General features: G+C 51.7%; 1 protein-coding gene across 2 annotated transcripts in view; it reads right to left on the reverse strand.

Moving 5' to 3' along the window:
* LOC105186304 (protein turtle) overlaps positions 1–13,111 on the reverse strand; it is a 157,636-nt gene that overhangs the window by 103,862 nt on the left and 40,663 nt on the right. For both annotated transcript variants that reach the window (XM_011146396.3, XM_025304171.1), the window contains exon 2: positions 2,668–2,710. The gene's annotated coding sequence lies outside the window, so the exon portion shown is untranslated. The remainder of the gene's footprint in view (positions 1–2,667; positions 2,711–13,111) is intronic.

Genomic DNA, 13,111 nt, shown 5'->3' on the forward strand with positions numbered 1-13,111 from the left:
GGAAACTATGTTTTGTCTCGGGATGACGCTCGCGGTTTTATGGGAGAAGCCCACGACCGCTGTCGCCGCCATCGACTGTGATTAAAGGGCAAACTTAAATCACCATTTCAGCGACTTTGAGTAAATTCGCGGAGCATGAAAACATATTAATCTCCCGCTTTTGCAGCGACGGCGATAAGAATGATCGGAAGCACTCGCGCGCGCGTGTGAAAGAAAGAGAAAGACAGAGAGAGAGAGAGAGAGAGAGAGAGAGAGAGAGAGAGAGAGAGAGAGAGAGAGCGAGAGAGCGAGTGCTTGTTGTTATCTTCGTCGAACGGTGGAACTTGGTCGAGGCAGCAAGAGTACAACGGTCGCCGCGGATCCCGAGCGTCGTCCCGCCGTCGATGTCGATCGCACGGAAAACGAGACATCCCCTAATGTCCAGCGTCAAAGTCGCAGGCGCAAAATCCGGCAGTGCTGCTTTAGGATTCATCCGCGATTCCGGGCGAATCGCACTGGCGAATGCGGCGAGATATGATTTTTAAGTTTTCATAACTTTGGCATCTGCCGCTCGCGGCTGCCACGTACGCTACGGGAAGTAAACAAACATTTGCATAATTCGCTCGCCGAGTGTATATTATTTTCTACGGCTCCGGCGGAGCGTGTCGAGGAACGTCGAGGAGGAGGAGGAGGAGGAGGAGGAGGAGGAGCAACGCCGGCCGAAGGAGAGAAGAGAGTCCGCGCCAAGAGCGCGGCGCTAAATTTAATTAAGCACGCACGCAGACTTTGCCCGCCAAAAGCCGACTATGGCTCCTTTCTTAATTTATTCATCCTCAGCGGGGGCGAACGTCGGCGTCGGACGGACGTAATTTTGCGAATCTTTCAGGAAGGCTGCCTCATTCAGGCAGCTGGGCGCGATAACGTCGTCGCCGCTGCCCGTCGGTGCACCGTCATCGTCGTCATCCCCGTCGTCGTCGTCGTCGTCGTCGTCGTCGTCGTCGTCGTCGACGTCGCGCCCGTAGTCGGCAAATAGAACGCTCTAAAATTTTTACACGCCCGCGAGCGTCGTAATTTCGTGTTTACGCTTCGTTTATACCAGACGCGCCGTGTCGGGGATTTCAAGTCAAACGATACCCCGGCTCTTAATTGCACGTACGTTTAATAGCAGATTTAATTACACATACGCGTATCCGCGCAGCGCGAGGAACGTCGCAGGCTCGATTCTCCGACAGTACAGCGGGGTGTACTCGGGGTGTTAAGATTAGTATGCATATGCATACGCGTCGCGCCGCGAGCGGGCATTAATAACACGGCTACGTGACTCGTCGCGCGATCAAAGCAACTATTAGACAAAATTTCACGCTATGCCCTCGCAAAAATATTAATAGACGCGGTCATCGCGACGCAAGGGGAACCTCGGACGCGTCCGGCTCTAGTCCGGAGTAACAGCTCCGCACCGCACGGTCATCAGCTCACCGGTCGAAGTTGATTTACATGAAAATATAAGTCTCGTCGAGACCGCCTTATTGACAGCCGCATCTTCGTTAATTTCGACTAAGATGAATATAGTTATACCTGTGACGCGGACAGATTTGCTTTTTTTCCCTCTGTTGCCCGTCTGGGGTCCGATCGTCGCTGATAAAACGGAGGGAATTAACGCCGCGAGATGACGAGAATGAATCCGGTTATTTTTGTCGTGACACGTCGAGAGTTCCTCGGATCGCCGCGGAATATTTTCGACCGAATTTCGTTCCGCGTTTCGTGCGCGCGCGCGCGCGCGCGCACGTTACACACACACACACACACATGCACATACAGCGACGGCGAGAATTTTTACGTCGCGCATAAATGTTGTTGCATATTCCGAGCGCGGGATAAATCGCGCCGCGTGACAAGAGAATGCAAAAACTTTCGCTGTCCCGGTGCTCTCGATACAAAAGCGATGCCGTCGACGTCGGCTCGCGTCGGAATTGTTTCGAGCACTTTACAAGAACGGCGAACTTTTCGAGAGCCCTGAGAGTGAGAGAGAGAGAGAGAGAGAGAGAGAGAGGGGGGGAGGAGGGGGATATCCCTCCGTACCATCACGCTGCCTCTTGTTACCTCGATAAATTTCAAATACGCCCGAGTGCTCGCGGAACGCACGGGGCGAGAGGGGCGCGTTCACCAAACAGGGCCACCCACGGCGCGAGGGGAATGGAGGGGGCTGGCAGTCGCGGTTTTCTCCGAGTCCTCGGCGAATATTTTGAACCACAAATTAACCAGACCGCACCCAACATTGTTCCGATTGTCCGGCGATCCGAAGCGATCCCTAAATCGAACCGAAGTTTCGTGAGTTCTCGGCATTCCTGGAGGTCTTGGAACTTATGTAGCGCCCTGAGAGTCGGAAGTGGCACGTTTTTGGGCCACAGACTGATCGATTCGAGTGAGCGTCTCGACGGAGGATTTGCCGATGGGCAGTGTGTGTGTATATTACGCGTGAGATTAATCTCTATCGAGAGAATGTGTCACGAATGCGCGCAATCTCACAGTCGCGTCGCGTGCCTGAGCGAAACGTGCGCGCGCGCATACAAGCTAACTACGTTTGCCCGTTAAGGGCCGCGAACAATTCCCAAATTCAATCTGCGTTAAAGCGATTATCACCTTTACAGGTCAATCTTGATTACTCCTGTATTATTAACTGAAACTTACCCTCTGAGCGCGCCGGGTCGGATCCTGAAAGCCGCTTCAGGATCTGAAACAAGAAGAAACAACGGCCGGGCTTAGGGACGTGATATCGTGAGAGTCGCATTAGAACTTTTGCAATTTACAGTCTGGAAAATCCCCGTAAGAGCGATCGCGTGACCGGAGGAAAGGGAAGGGTAGCTACGAGGCTGGCGGAAGTAGCCGAGCACAAAGGCAAGGGTACACGACGGCGTTCCACGATGTCGGGATAGGTTTCGGGTCAGTGGAAAGAAGGGATGGAAACGCTGCAGGACGACAGAGAAGAGAGAGAGAGAGAGAGAGAGAGAGAGGGGGGGGGAACAGAAAGAGGAAAAAAACAGAAAGTCTTCGGCGCGAAAATCCTTGGACTCCCCTCTCCCCATCCGCCCCCCCCCCCGTCGATTTCGCAATCTGGTTATACGGGGACTTAATCGAAAAAAAGATCGCGGATTTCCCCCGTCTCGTGCAATCGAGTGTGGATTGCGAATAGAATTGCGAATGGATAATCGGCGCTCGACGGTGTAATCGACCTTAGTCGATCGGCTACGTTACCCTGATTTATGAAGCGAGTAATCTCATTGAAAATAAACGCTGCAGAGTGTATATCTACGGGGGACTTTCGGGACTGTGCAAAATGCACACGAGTCGATAGTTTCGATTCAATTTCCGGCTCTGGAGTCCTCGTCGCCCTTGTCTGACGATTTGCACGTATGAGATTTCGCTGGAGGATTCGTTAGGAAGTAAAAGAAGAACTCGTTATTCTTACAGATTGACGAGTTCCACACCGAGGGAAGCGGCACACGCGTGTCCCGTTCAATCGCCATCGGATTGCGGGGTGGCCGCTACGAATAAATTGGTGCAGAATTTTCGACGGCATTCCGGAGGGTTACCGCGCGCATTTAAGCGGCATTTCTTTCGGCGGAGTGGAGTGCGTGAGAGGCAAGAAGGAGAGAGAGAGAGAGAGAGAAGGATGGCGCAGGCGATCGATACACTTGTCACGGCCAAGCTATGTTCGGTCGTTAGAAGGAAAAAACGAAGAAGCGAGAAACGAACGAGACCGCGGGAGCAAAGCTCGAGATATTCAGACGGAAAGCGTGTCGAGAAGGGATGGACTCTGAACGCTAGTGAAGATGGAAAATGGAGGACTTGAAAGGTGGAATTTTTGCTCCTTTCGTTCACTCTACTACTTCCTCCTTTCTTGTCTCCCTCGCGCCCATTGTGGTCTAACGCGATTCTCATCTAATCCCATACATGTACACACGCACGAAAACGAATCTAATCTGCGTCGACGAATAATTATCGAGAATTTTTGCGCTGTCGTGCATCCGAGATGTCGAGCCGTTATTCTCCTGCGCATTAATGTATATTTTTCCGATAGAAAAATAGTCACAGAGAGAGGGAGAGAGAAAGAGAGAGAGAGAGAGAGAGAGAGAACCCATCCGATAATAAAATAATTCACGTCGTCGCCACTCGCGAGTATCGATCTGTTTAGGGAGGAGAACTCGGTCACGAAGCTCCGTAAATCGCACCGTCGTAGATTATTCGCTCGGAATCGTTCGCTGAATTTCGCGGAATATTCGCTCGCTGGAAATAAATGCCGCGTTCGGGGGCACAACACATCGGTAGCCCGGACGACGGCGGTTCCGTCGTGCGGGAAGCGTTTCCGGCAGGGAAATGCTAACCGTAAATTGTTAAATAGCCACACTTAACGAACCTGCCAGGCGGACATAAAGAAAACCAATATATTTTACGGGTCTGTAAAATTCGCGCTTGTGCGCCAGAGAGAGAGAGAGAGAGAGAGAGAGAGAGAGAGAGAGTGAGAGAGAGAGTGTGTGTGTGTGTGTGTGAGTTTGTTGATGTTGAACTGCCTGCACGTGAAATCCGTCGTACGTGCCGACGTTCTCGCGTACGCGGAGCATTTGAAGCTGCCCGCGATTCACTATACCGAAAGTATTTTAACACCTTATGCGCTCTATTATTTGTTCTTGAGTGTCACGTGCAAACTGCACGCCGAATAACGACGCGACACGTATACACCGCGGTTACTTTAAACATCACACGGCTGCATTTATTTGCGCGTTTCATGAAATTTGAGTCCCTTCGATTGGCTCAATCGGGCCGGGATATTCGACGATGGTGGAACGGAAGAGCTTTGGGCGAACAATGCGAACAGGGAGAAAAATGCCTGGCGTTCATATATCGAATAATTGTCGATTTGCAGCCGATAAACAACGAATTAATAAATGTTGCAGCGCGCCAACGAACGGCGCGAAATCGAGCGAAATAGCGTTAAAGCGCGGACTTTCCACGCGAAGAGCGAGCGAATTCGCTCGCGCGCCCGCGCGCGGCGTTGTTAAAAATAATTTATTTCATCGAAGCGCTAATGTGATTGCGAGTGTTTGAAATAGCTCGCATAGTTCATCATAAATGTCACGTCTGTATTTTATAAATGCGTTTGCACGACGGGCCCGCGAACGTGACTTTAGTTTAGAATTCCGCGAACTCCATCCAACTCTCATTTGCACCGAGAGTACACTGAAACTGCAACGGAGCGCGATGCTTTCTTTTGAAATTCATGCGATGCCCGGTTAATCGAACGCGAACTACGACGCGCTGCTGGCTATTAAACTTTATAAGACTGCCACTCGCAATTGCTGCAAAAGCAAACGTCCGCCGTAATTTAAGCAAGAATCAGCGCATAGCGCCGTCCGACCTTTCTCCTCTCCTCTCTCTCTCTCTCTCTCTCTCTCTCTCTCTCTCGCCCAACCTGATGCGCCGAACTCTTTCTCCGCCACCCTTTCTCGCTCATCCCGGTTAAATTGAACTCGTACCTAAATCTGATTAAAAATAAGCAAATTTTTTCCTCAAGATTTTGTTCTCTCATTATTGATCCGCCTCCGACTCTTCTTTTGTAATCCGTACGAGCATCCAGCAAGGAAGAAATAGAGAAAGACTCTCATTTGCATCCGCCCCTCCTACTGTCAACATGATCCTGCATATCTCACCGACTCTTTCGTTCCTTCCTCCTCCCCTCCATCATCCACCTTTTTTTTCCTGCACGACGTTCCTCGTGTAATATCGCGAAAAGGAAAAGGGAAAGAGGGGAGGAACCTTCTCTCGCAGGCCAACATCCTCTCTCGACGCGACACGTCGAAATTGGCCTAAGCTCGTAGGCAGAAGAGGTCGAAGGCTGTAGGTGATCTGCCTAAGGGGCGTAATGCTCCCTCGAAATCGCCGAGAGATCTCGGAAACTGCGGATCCAAATCTAATCGTCCGTCCGCCCGTTACGTGAGAAATGTCTCCGAGGAGCTACAAGATTCGACGGCAGAACTTCTGCTCGTGCCACTGCGCTCCATATTATTGGCCGAACAGGTGAAACTCCCGTCTATTGTTTGCGCGGAAATCCGACGCGTTTCCGACGGGCGGCCGAGAGCGAGCGCGTTTCCGAAAATCTCGGAAGACGATCTCAGAGAAGCTGATATAAGGCTAGTCGTGGACGACGTTAGTCATTCGTCGGGTTCACGAGACGACTGATCGGGAAATTGTTTCTGTTCGAGTCTCGTTGGACAAGATGACGGCTTGCTTGCAGCGAGCAACTTGAGCTTAAATCGCTCGTCAATACGTACCGAAGAGCTGTTGGTTAACGCATCGGTGTCGTCGTCGTCGTCGTCGTCGTCGTCGTCGTCGTCGTCGTCGTCGTCGTCTGCGTGGTCGTAATTGGACGGTATCGACAAAAGCAGCCGCTGCTAACTTTAGCCGCAACGAGAGAGAAGCAACGTCGTGACGTTGTATCGCTGTGCGGGTGCGTCAGAGTACGGGAGAATCGACGTCCTATAAGTCCGTGTGACGGGACGGGGCTCTAATTTTAGATAAATCCATTCGCCAGCCAATATCAATCTAAACTCATCCGTCGTGTAAAGGGGCCTCCGCGCGATTGTGTGTGGGAGAGTGTACGACGACGACGACGACGCTCTTCTCCACTCGCCTCGTCTACCTGAAGCCTCGCCGTTGGTGTCGCGTGCGCGCACACACACATACACACACGTGTGCGCGCGCGCGGCCGTCGTCTCGTGTTTACACGATCTCCATGCGAAGAGTCGGGTATATGAACAGCGAATTGCTCGGCAGAAAATCGATGTCCCTCTCGGTGCCAGGCTCGGCGCGCCGAGCGCGCGAGGTCCGCGGAGGAAAGGAAGTTCGGACGGTTGCGGGAAGTGGGTAGATGGGTAGGTAGGTATGCATTAATTTATGCACTTGAACCGCGAGCGTACAGGTGTACGTAATTTCATTCGGTAATCACCGCCCCCATAAACAGATGGTCGAAATTTGCGGATCGTAGTTCGGAGCGGAATCGATTAGCTCGTTGGAAGTTTCCGTGCGCGCACGCGCGCGCGCGTGCACGTGTGTGTGTGTGTGTTGCACTGTCAGCATCTGTCAGCATTTGGGATTATGACGGTAATTTCGCGTATTTCGTCCCTGTGTGAATTACATCGGAACATCGTCCGTTGATTCGTCCGTCCGGTGAGAATCGATAGATTCGATTTTCGCGGAGAACGCGGGCGGCGCGATCGAAAGAAAGAAGAAGCGAAGCGCGTTCCTCGCGAAGGAGTCTCCGCGAGAGGAGAAACGCGCTCTTTCCTGTGATTTCCGTGATTTCCGCTAGCACTGCGCGAATGTACACGTGAATTTTTTTTTCCGCCGCGCCGAGTTATCTCCCGCAGACATTCGAGGCACGTAACTCGCTTGACGTCTTCTAACGCGCCTCGTAATCGCCTCAACGTTCACGAAGGATTAACAGCGACCAACTTCGGCGCCTTCCGCATGTGCATACTAAGTTTTAAGGAGATATTACGCGGATAAAGTCAGAGACCGCCTTAAATGAGCGATTCAAACCTGACGCTTACAACCACCGAGAAAGGGAAACGGAGCATCGCTCGGACCGACGAGGGCATTGAAATGCAAATGGACGGCTCGTTCCAGCAGCTACACACTTGTCTCGGCGTTCATGCACGAACGGAGGATTGGGATCGGCGGACGTGCGTTTAGCTGCTTGTCTCACGTCCGACTGGGCAAAGCCCCGTTCATCGCGCAGACCTGAGGCGCAGCCGAGTGCAGCGTGCATAAAGCTGCATCGAGCTATTTCTAACGTTATCGCACGAGTACACGTGAATTATGCGCGTCTCTCGTTAGTATTGTTAATAAACAGCGTCGCGCTTCGCCGTCGCCGTCGCCGTCGCCGTCGTCGCCGCCGCCGTCGCCGTGATCGCTCGCACCAGCGACCGCAATTCGGCGCGAAGCATGAGGGCGGGGGGAGGGGTCGTTTCGATCAACGAGTTCAATAATGACGCGATTAGCATCGCATTTATGATGCATTTTACAAAAGCTGTGTATCCGGTTGCCCATTAATTAATGATTATCTACCGTCCTTCCCGTGCCAATTGCGGCGCAAATGAAAGCCGACGCAATCGCGGGGGGTTAGTCTGTTGTCGATAATATATAATTACGTCTATCATTCCCCCAACTACTACTACCCTCTACAAATATGCACACGTCTGTCTCTTTATCTCGCGGATATCGTTCCCGCGTCTGTCCGCGTGGAATGTACGAGAGAGGGGAGGGAGAGAAGACAAGAAGAGAGAGAGAGAGAGAGAGAGAGAGAGATAGATAGGAAGTCTTGGTTCATGCGGCATCGCTTTCATTTATTTACCTATCTCGTCGGGACGTACATAAGCGACGTTGTACACGCTGTCACGTAAAGGAGGCGACGTAGCCGTCGACGGCCGACCTCGGGGATGATTGCTGATCGAATTACCGGCGGACCGGCGACCGACGAAGGATTCCTCGGATTCCGTAAGACCGGAAATTTAATTCCGAAGTCCGCCACAAAGGGCGACCGGGCAGCGGGATTAACGAATTCGACGAAAGGTTCCCTCGGCTTTCGAATCCTCCTCCGCGCGGCTAACCCCGTTTCTGGCTCTTTCCATTTCCCTCGTTTTTTTCTCTCTCTTCTTCCTTCCCTCTTTCCTTCTCTCGGTCCTTCTCTCTCTCTCTCTCTCTCTCTCCCCCCCCTCTCTCTCTCTCTCTCTCTCTCTCTCCTCCGACGTTCGCAGTCACCGGATGGAAGACACGATTTGTCGATTCCGGGGAAGCACGAGAAGACCGCCCGGGTAGACGTTGTCGACTTGGGCTACTTGACTCAGTTAATTATGGGCTAATGGAAGCAAAAGTTCCCTCGATAAACGAAGTTGGGAAGAGGCGGGATGAAGGAGCCGGCGGGACATCACGGACCCGTCGAAGGGCTAGGTGTGGCCGTCGACGTTAGGATCTTCGAGTGACGTCTCTTAGGCGGCCGGCTTCTAATTGCGCCAAGTATTCTGCGGATTACCGGTGGAAATGGAAGCGCGCTCGGTCCGCCCGCGATTTTGGTAAAACAACTACTCGGTCGTCGGTGTTCGGCGCCGTTGGCGGAGCCGGCTGGTCGTAATTTCGCCTCGACTTCGCGGTCATTTTCTTCTCGCGCGGTGTATTTCGGCTCGCTCACAAGTGCCTCATTACTCGACTTCCTCGCGTGTGCAAATTCGCAAACGGCAAATCACGGCCGAAGATTCGCGCACAGCCCCGGAGTCCCTCCGTCGTCCCGCACGTGTGTTACACACTGGCCGCATCGATTTCTAGTAAGGCAGAGGCGGAGGCTATATCTGTGCGCGCATCCCATAGCAGAGCCACGTATATTCCGATCTCGAGTACCCACTTTCGGGACGATTAACACGCGCAAATAGCCGGCTCGTGGCTCGCAGACCCTAGTGAAATCCAAAGTTAGCCGAGGCGCGCTCGATCGCGGAAGATGGTGGCCGATGAAGGCGCGGAGGTGCGCCTACGTGCGCACACGTGCGCTTATGGCGGAGTTGGCTCGGACTCGCGCATGTCGAGAGCCTTTTGAACGGGAGCCTCACGCTCCGTGAAAGGCGAATTAGAAGCCTCTAAAATTGGAGACGGCTTGGAAGGACGGAAGCCCGATGCGGAGCAATGAGCCCGACGGCCGAAAAGTCGAAAGTACATTTCGAAAGCGCGCTCAGACAGGCGACGACTGGACTGTGTTCTCAATTCCCCGAAATTCCATGGTATTAATTTATCTTCGTCCCTTTAGCTTCTATCGCGGCCCTCCGAGCTCAACGAGTCCATCGATCAATGTGTCCGGTGTATGATGTGCCTTTCAGATACTTCATCCCTCTTAACACGTACGTACGTTGGCGCGGATCACCGCTCTTTCTCTCGTTCTGCCTTCTCACTTTCTCTCTTTCTCTCTCTTTCTCTCGCCCTCCCTTCTCACTTTCTCTCTCTCTCTCCCTCTCCCTCTCTCTCTCTCTCTCTCTCTCTCTGCCTCTGCCTCTGTCTCTGTCTCTGTCTCTGTCTCGTAGCCTCTCTCGCCACGGGTACGCCGCAACACACGACCTGGTGGTTCTCGCTACCTCGGAGTCACTGCACCGGAGTCAGTGCATTCCTCTTTACGTTCCTTCTCATTCCGCGGCATAAGTTACGGCCTCTTATCCAACCATGCTGCCGGCAGTAAATATTCCTTTGCAACCAATTTCCATTTGCACGTATTCTCACCCTTCGGCTCGGCTCGACTCGGCACGGTTAGCTCGGTTGCACGTTTTCTCTCTTTCTCTCACCTCCGTTCTCACCCCGTGCGTGCCGCGAACGTCGTGTTCCTCTCTCTCTCTCCTTCGTCGCAAGCCGGCATTGTACGCGCGAAGGGTGAACGCAGTAAAATTAAAAGGGTTTCGGGGTTTTAGAGTTTTAGTGCGCCACGACTGAAAATAAAAACGTAAAACGACGCTTGCACGCCATGGTGACAGCGTTGTTCTCATGGGTACAATGGGTACACGAGAGAGCGCATATTATAAACGCGAAAAATAATTCAACGCGGTTCCGATAATTCCCCGTCGCTTAAGTCGCGCCGCGACGAGCTGCCGGCCGGCGATATCGATTTTTATTCGCTGATAAACTTTATCCGTTATGCTCATCGCCATAAATGCTTCAAGTGGTTTTATTTCCGGCCGGAAGTGCCTACGTGTTCCGTCCTCTCTCTCTCTCTCTCTCTCTCTCTCTCTCTCTCTCTCTCTCTCTCTCTCTCTCTCTCTCTCCTCCTCTCTTCCCCCTATCCTCCTACCCGCGATTTTTCACACCGGCGAGCGGAATCATTCTCGCGTTTCGATACAGCGCCGTCTATTTATGTTTCTTCTAGCTCCGCTGCATAAGTTATAACTCGCGCCACTCTCGCGCAGTAAATATTTCTTTCTGTCTCCGTCATGCAGCCAATTTCCATTTGCGAATCCTCTCGTTCTCGCATCTTTTTTCACTCCGCCAAAGAGAAGGGGAATCGCGCGCATAATGAATGCGATGAGACTGTGTCGGGCGATGCGCATATTTATTTATTTAGCAGGCCGCTCCCAGTGTCATTTTACGTATACTTTACTAAAATATATTCGAGGGGAAATAATATATCGTACACACACACACACACACACACACACACACACAGAGGTACGCGCATCGGAAGGATAAATATTACTTCAATTACTCATACCTTCGCTCGTTTGTGCAATTGTAGGTTTCCGCACAACTCGATGAACGCGTTTAAACACTCCATATAAACTCCGCAAAAAATTCCGTAGATAAAAAGGGGGCTTCCTGTGTTTTTCTTCTTATTGTTATATTATCCAATTTCCGATGTAACGTTTTCCTGTTTATTAGAGCATAACTGCGGGGGTTTATTTACTTCGCTAAATTGTAATACATTTCACCCAACGGAGCGAGCCGAGAAGAGAAGGAGTCTAAATATTATTGGAAACAAGTCATTGTTTCCATCGCTCCAGAAAATACACGCTCCTTTCGTTGTTGAAGTTTCTAAAACGCGCTACGCTTCGTTATCTTTGTGTTTTGCAAAAGATTCTTCGTAGGCAAGCTTCGTAGGTGCAGCAACCCCATCGATTTTCTCGTTGAAATATGTCGCGACGGAAAGTCTCTATGCGTGAGTCGTGCTGATAATGGCATCTGTTCTGGCCGCAGGCACAACCTTATGTACGACGGAATCAAAGAGAGTTAGAGAGAGAGAGAGAGAGAGAGAGAGAGAGAGAGAGAGAGAGAGAGAAAGAGAGAGAGAGAGAGAGAGAGAGAGAGGAAGGATGAGCGGGAGGCAGGGAGGGAAAGACAGAGAGGATCGCAAAAAGCTCACACACGCAGTCTTTGACGGAAAAAAAAGTCGAGCAAAAAAGGCATATGTATTCGTTGCCCGGGAATTCGGCGAGGCGCGACAATACTCTTTTTTTTTCACCCTTCCCTTTCTCAGTCGCAATTTATGTCCCGAGGTAAATACTTTAATCTTTTTTCTGGCACGAAATGGGGACAGTGGATTTGTACACGTCACCTTTCGAGGGGAACGTCGGGAAGAATTTCCATGCAAATGTACCCTTTCGCCGCGCACGAAACGGAATGGTAAATAAACAAAATGCGGAAAAATAACCGTGATCCGGTCCGTCGACTCGCGCTTTCTCTCTCTCTCTCTCTCTCTCACTCTCTCTCTCTCTCTCTCTCTCTTTCTCTCTCTCTTCTTTTTCTCTTGTGCGTTCACGCATGTATACAGAGAGAAACGTATTACATTACGTTTGACTGCGTTCTTTTTCGTCTTCCCTCCCTCTCTCCCGTCTTTCCTCTCTCATTCTCTTTCTCTTTCGTCGTAAGTTGCGAGTAAATAGAAAACGGTAGACTTGCAACTCGCGCACTGGGTTATAATTGGAAGTACAACACTTTCCCAAACACACCGCGGCGCGCTGTGTCTGTTCGGCGTGTTTGCAGAGGTGTTAGCCGTGACGCAAACTTCGCGCCCTGACACGTCACGAAAGTTTTTATTTCAATTCCGCCGGCTCATTGTGCAAACTTTATTTATGCGCTTAAAATTCGAGTCGTCGCGCGCACAGGACCGCCTCGTCCCCGGTGAAATTAAACGGGCACGGGGCAGGCGAACGGCTGTTTGTAAATCGTCTACGTGACAATAACGAATTGTTTGCCATCCGTCGTCCGAGGCATCCGACTCGCGAGCGGTGCGTTAAACGTCCGAATATAGTTGTAATCGCGAGTAATCTGTGAATCCGATAGTAACTTCTGCATCCGGAAATCACGACGCTGCCGGTTGTCCCGAAGACAAGCTGGTTCGCTGTTCTCTTCACCTCCCCTTCCTGTTCCAACCACCACCTTTCTCACCATCCTCGGCAGATATTCCTGGGAGCATAATCCTCCATCGGGCCCCCGGCGATTCGAGACACGTTCGCGGATCAGCGTCAGTGATATCGTCGTGGATTAAGACGGGAGAGCTACGACGGAAGGGGCGAAGGGGGCCGGTAACACGAAGAAACTACCGAAAAACGGACGG

This window comes from Harpegnathos saltator, unplaced genomic scaffold (assembly GCF_003227715.2).
Source record: "Harpegnathos saltator strain DR-91 unplaced genomic scaffold, Hsal_v8.6 scaffold594, whole genome shotgun sequence".
In the NCBI taxonomy this organism is placed as follows: domain Eukaryota; kingdom Metazoa; phylum Arthropoda; class Insecta; order Hymenoptera; family Formicidae; genus Harpegnathos; species Harpegnathos saltator.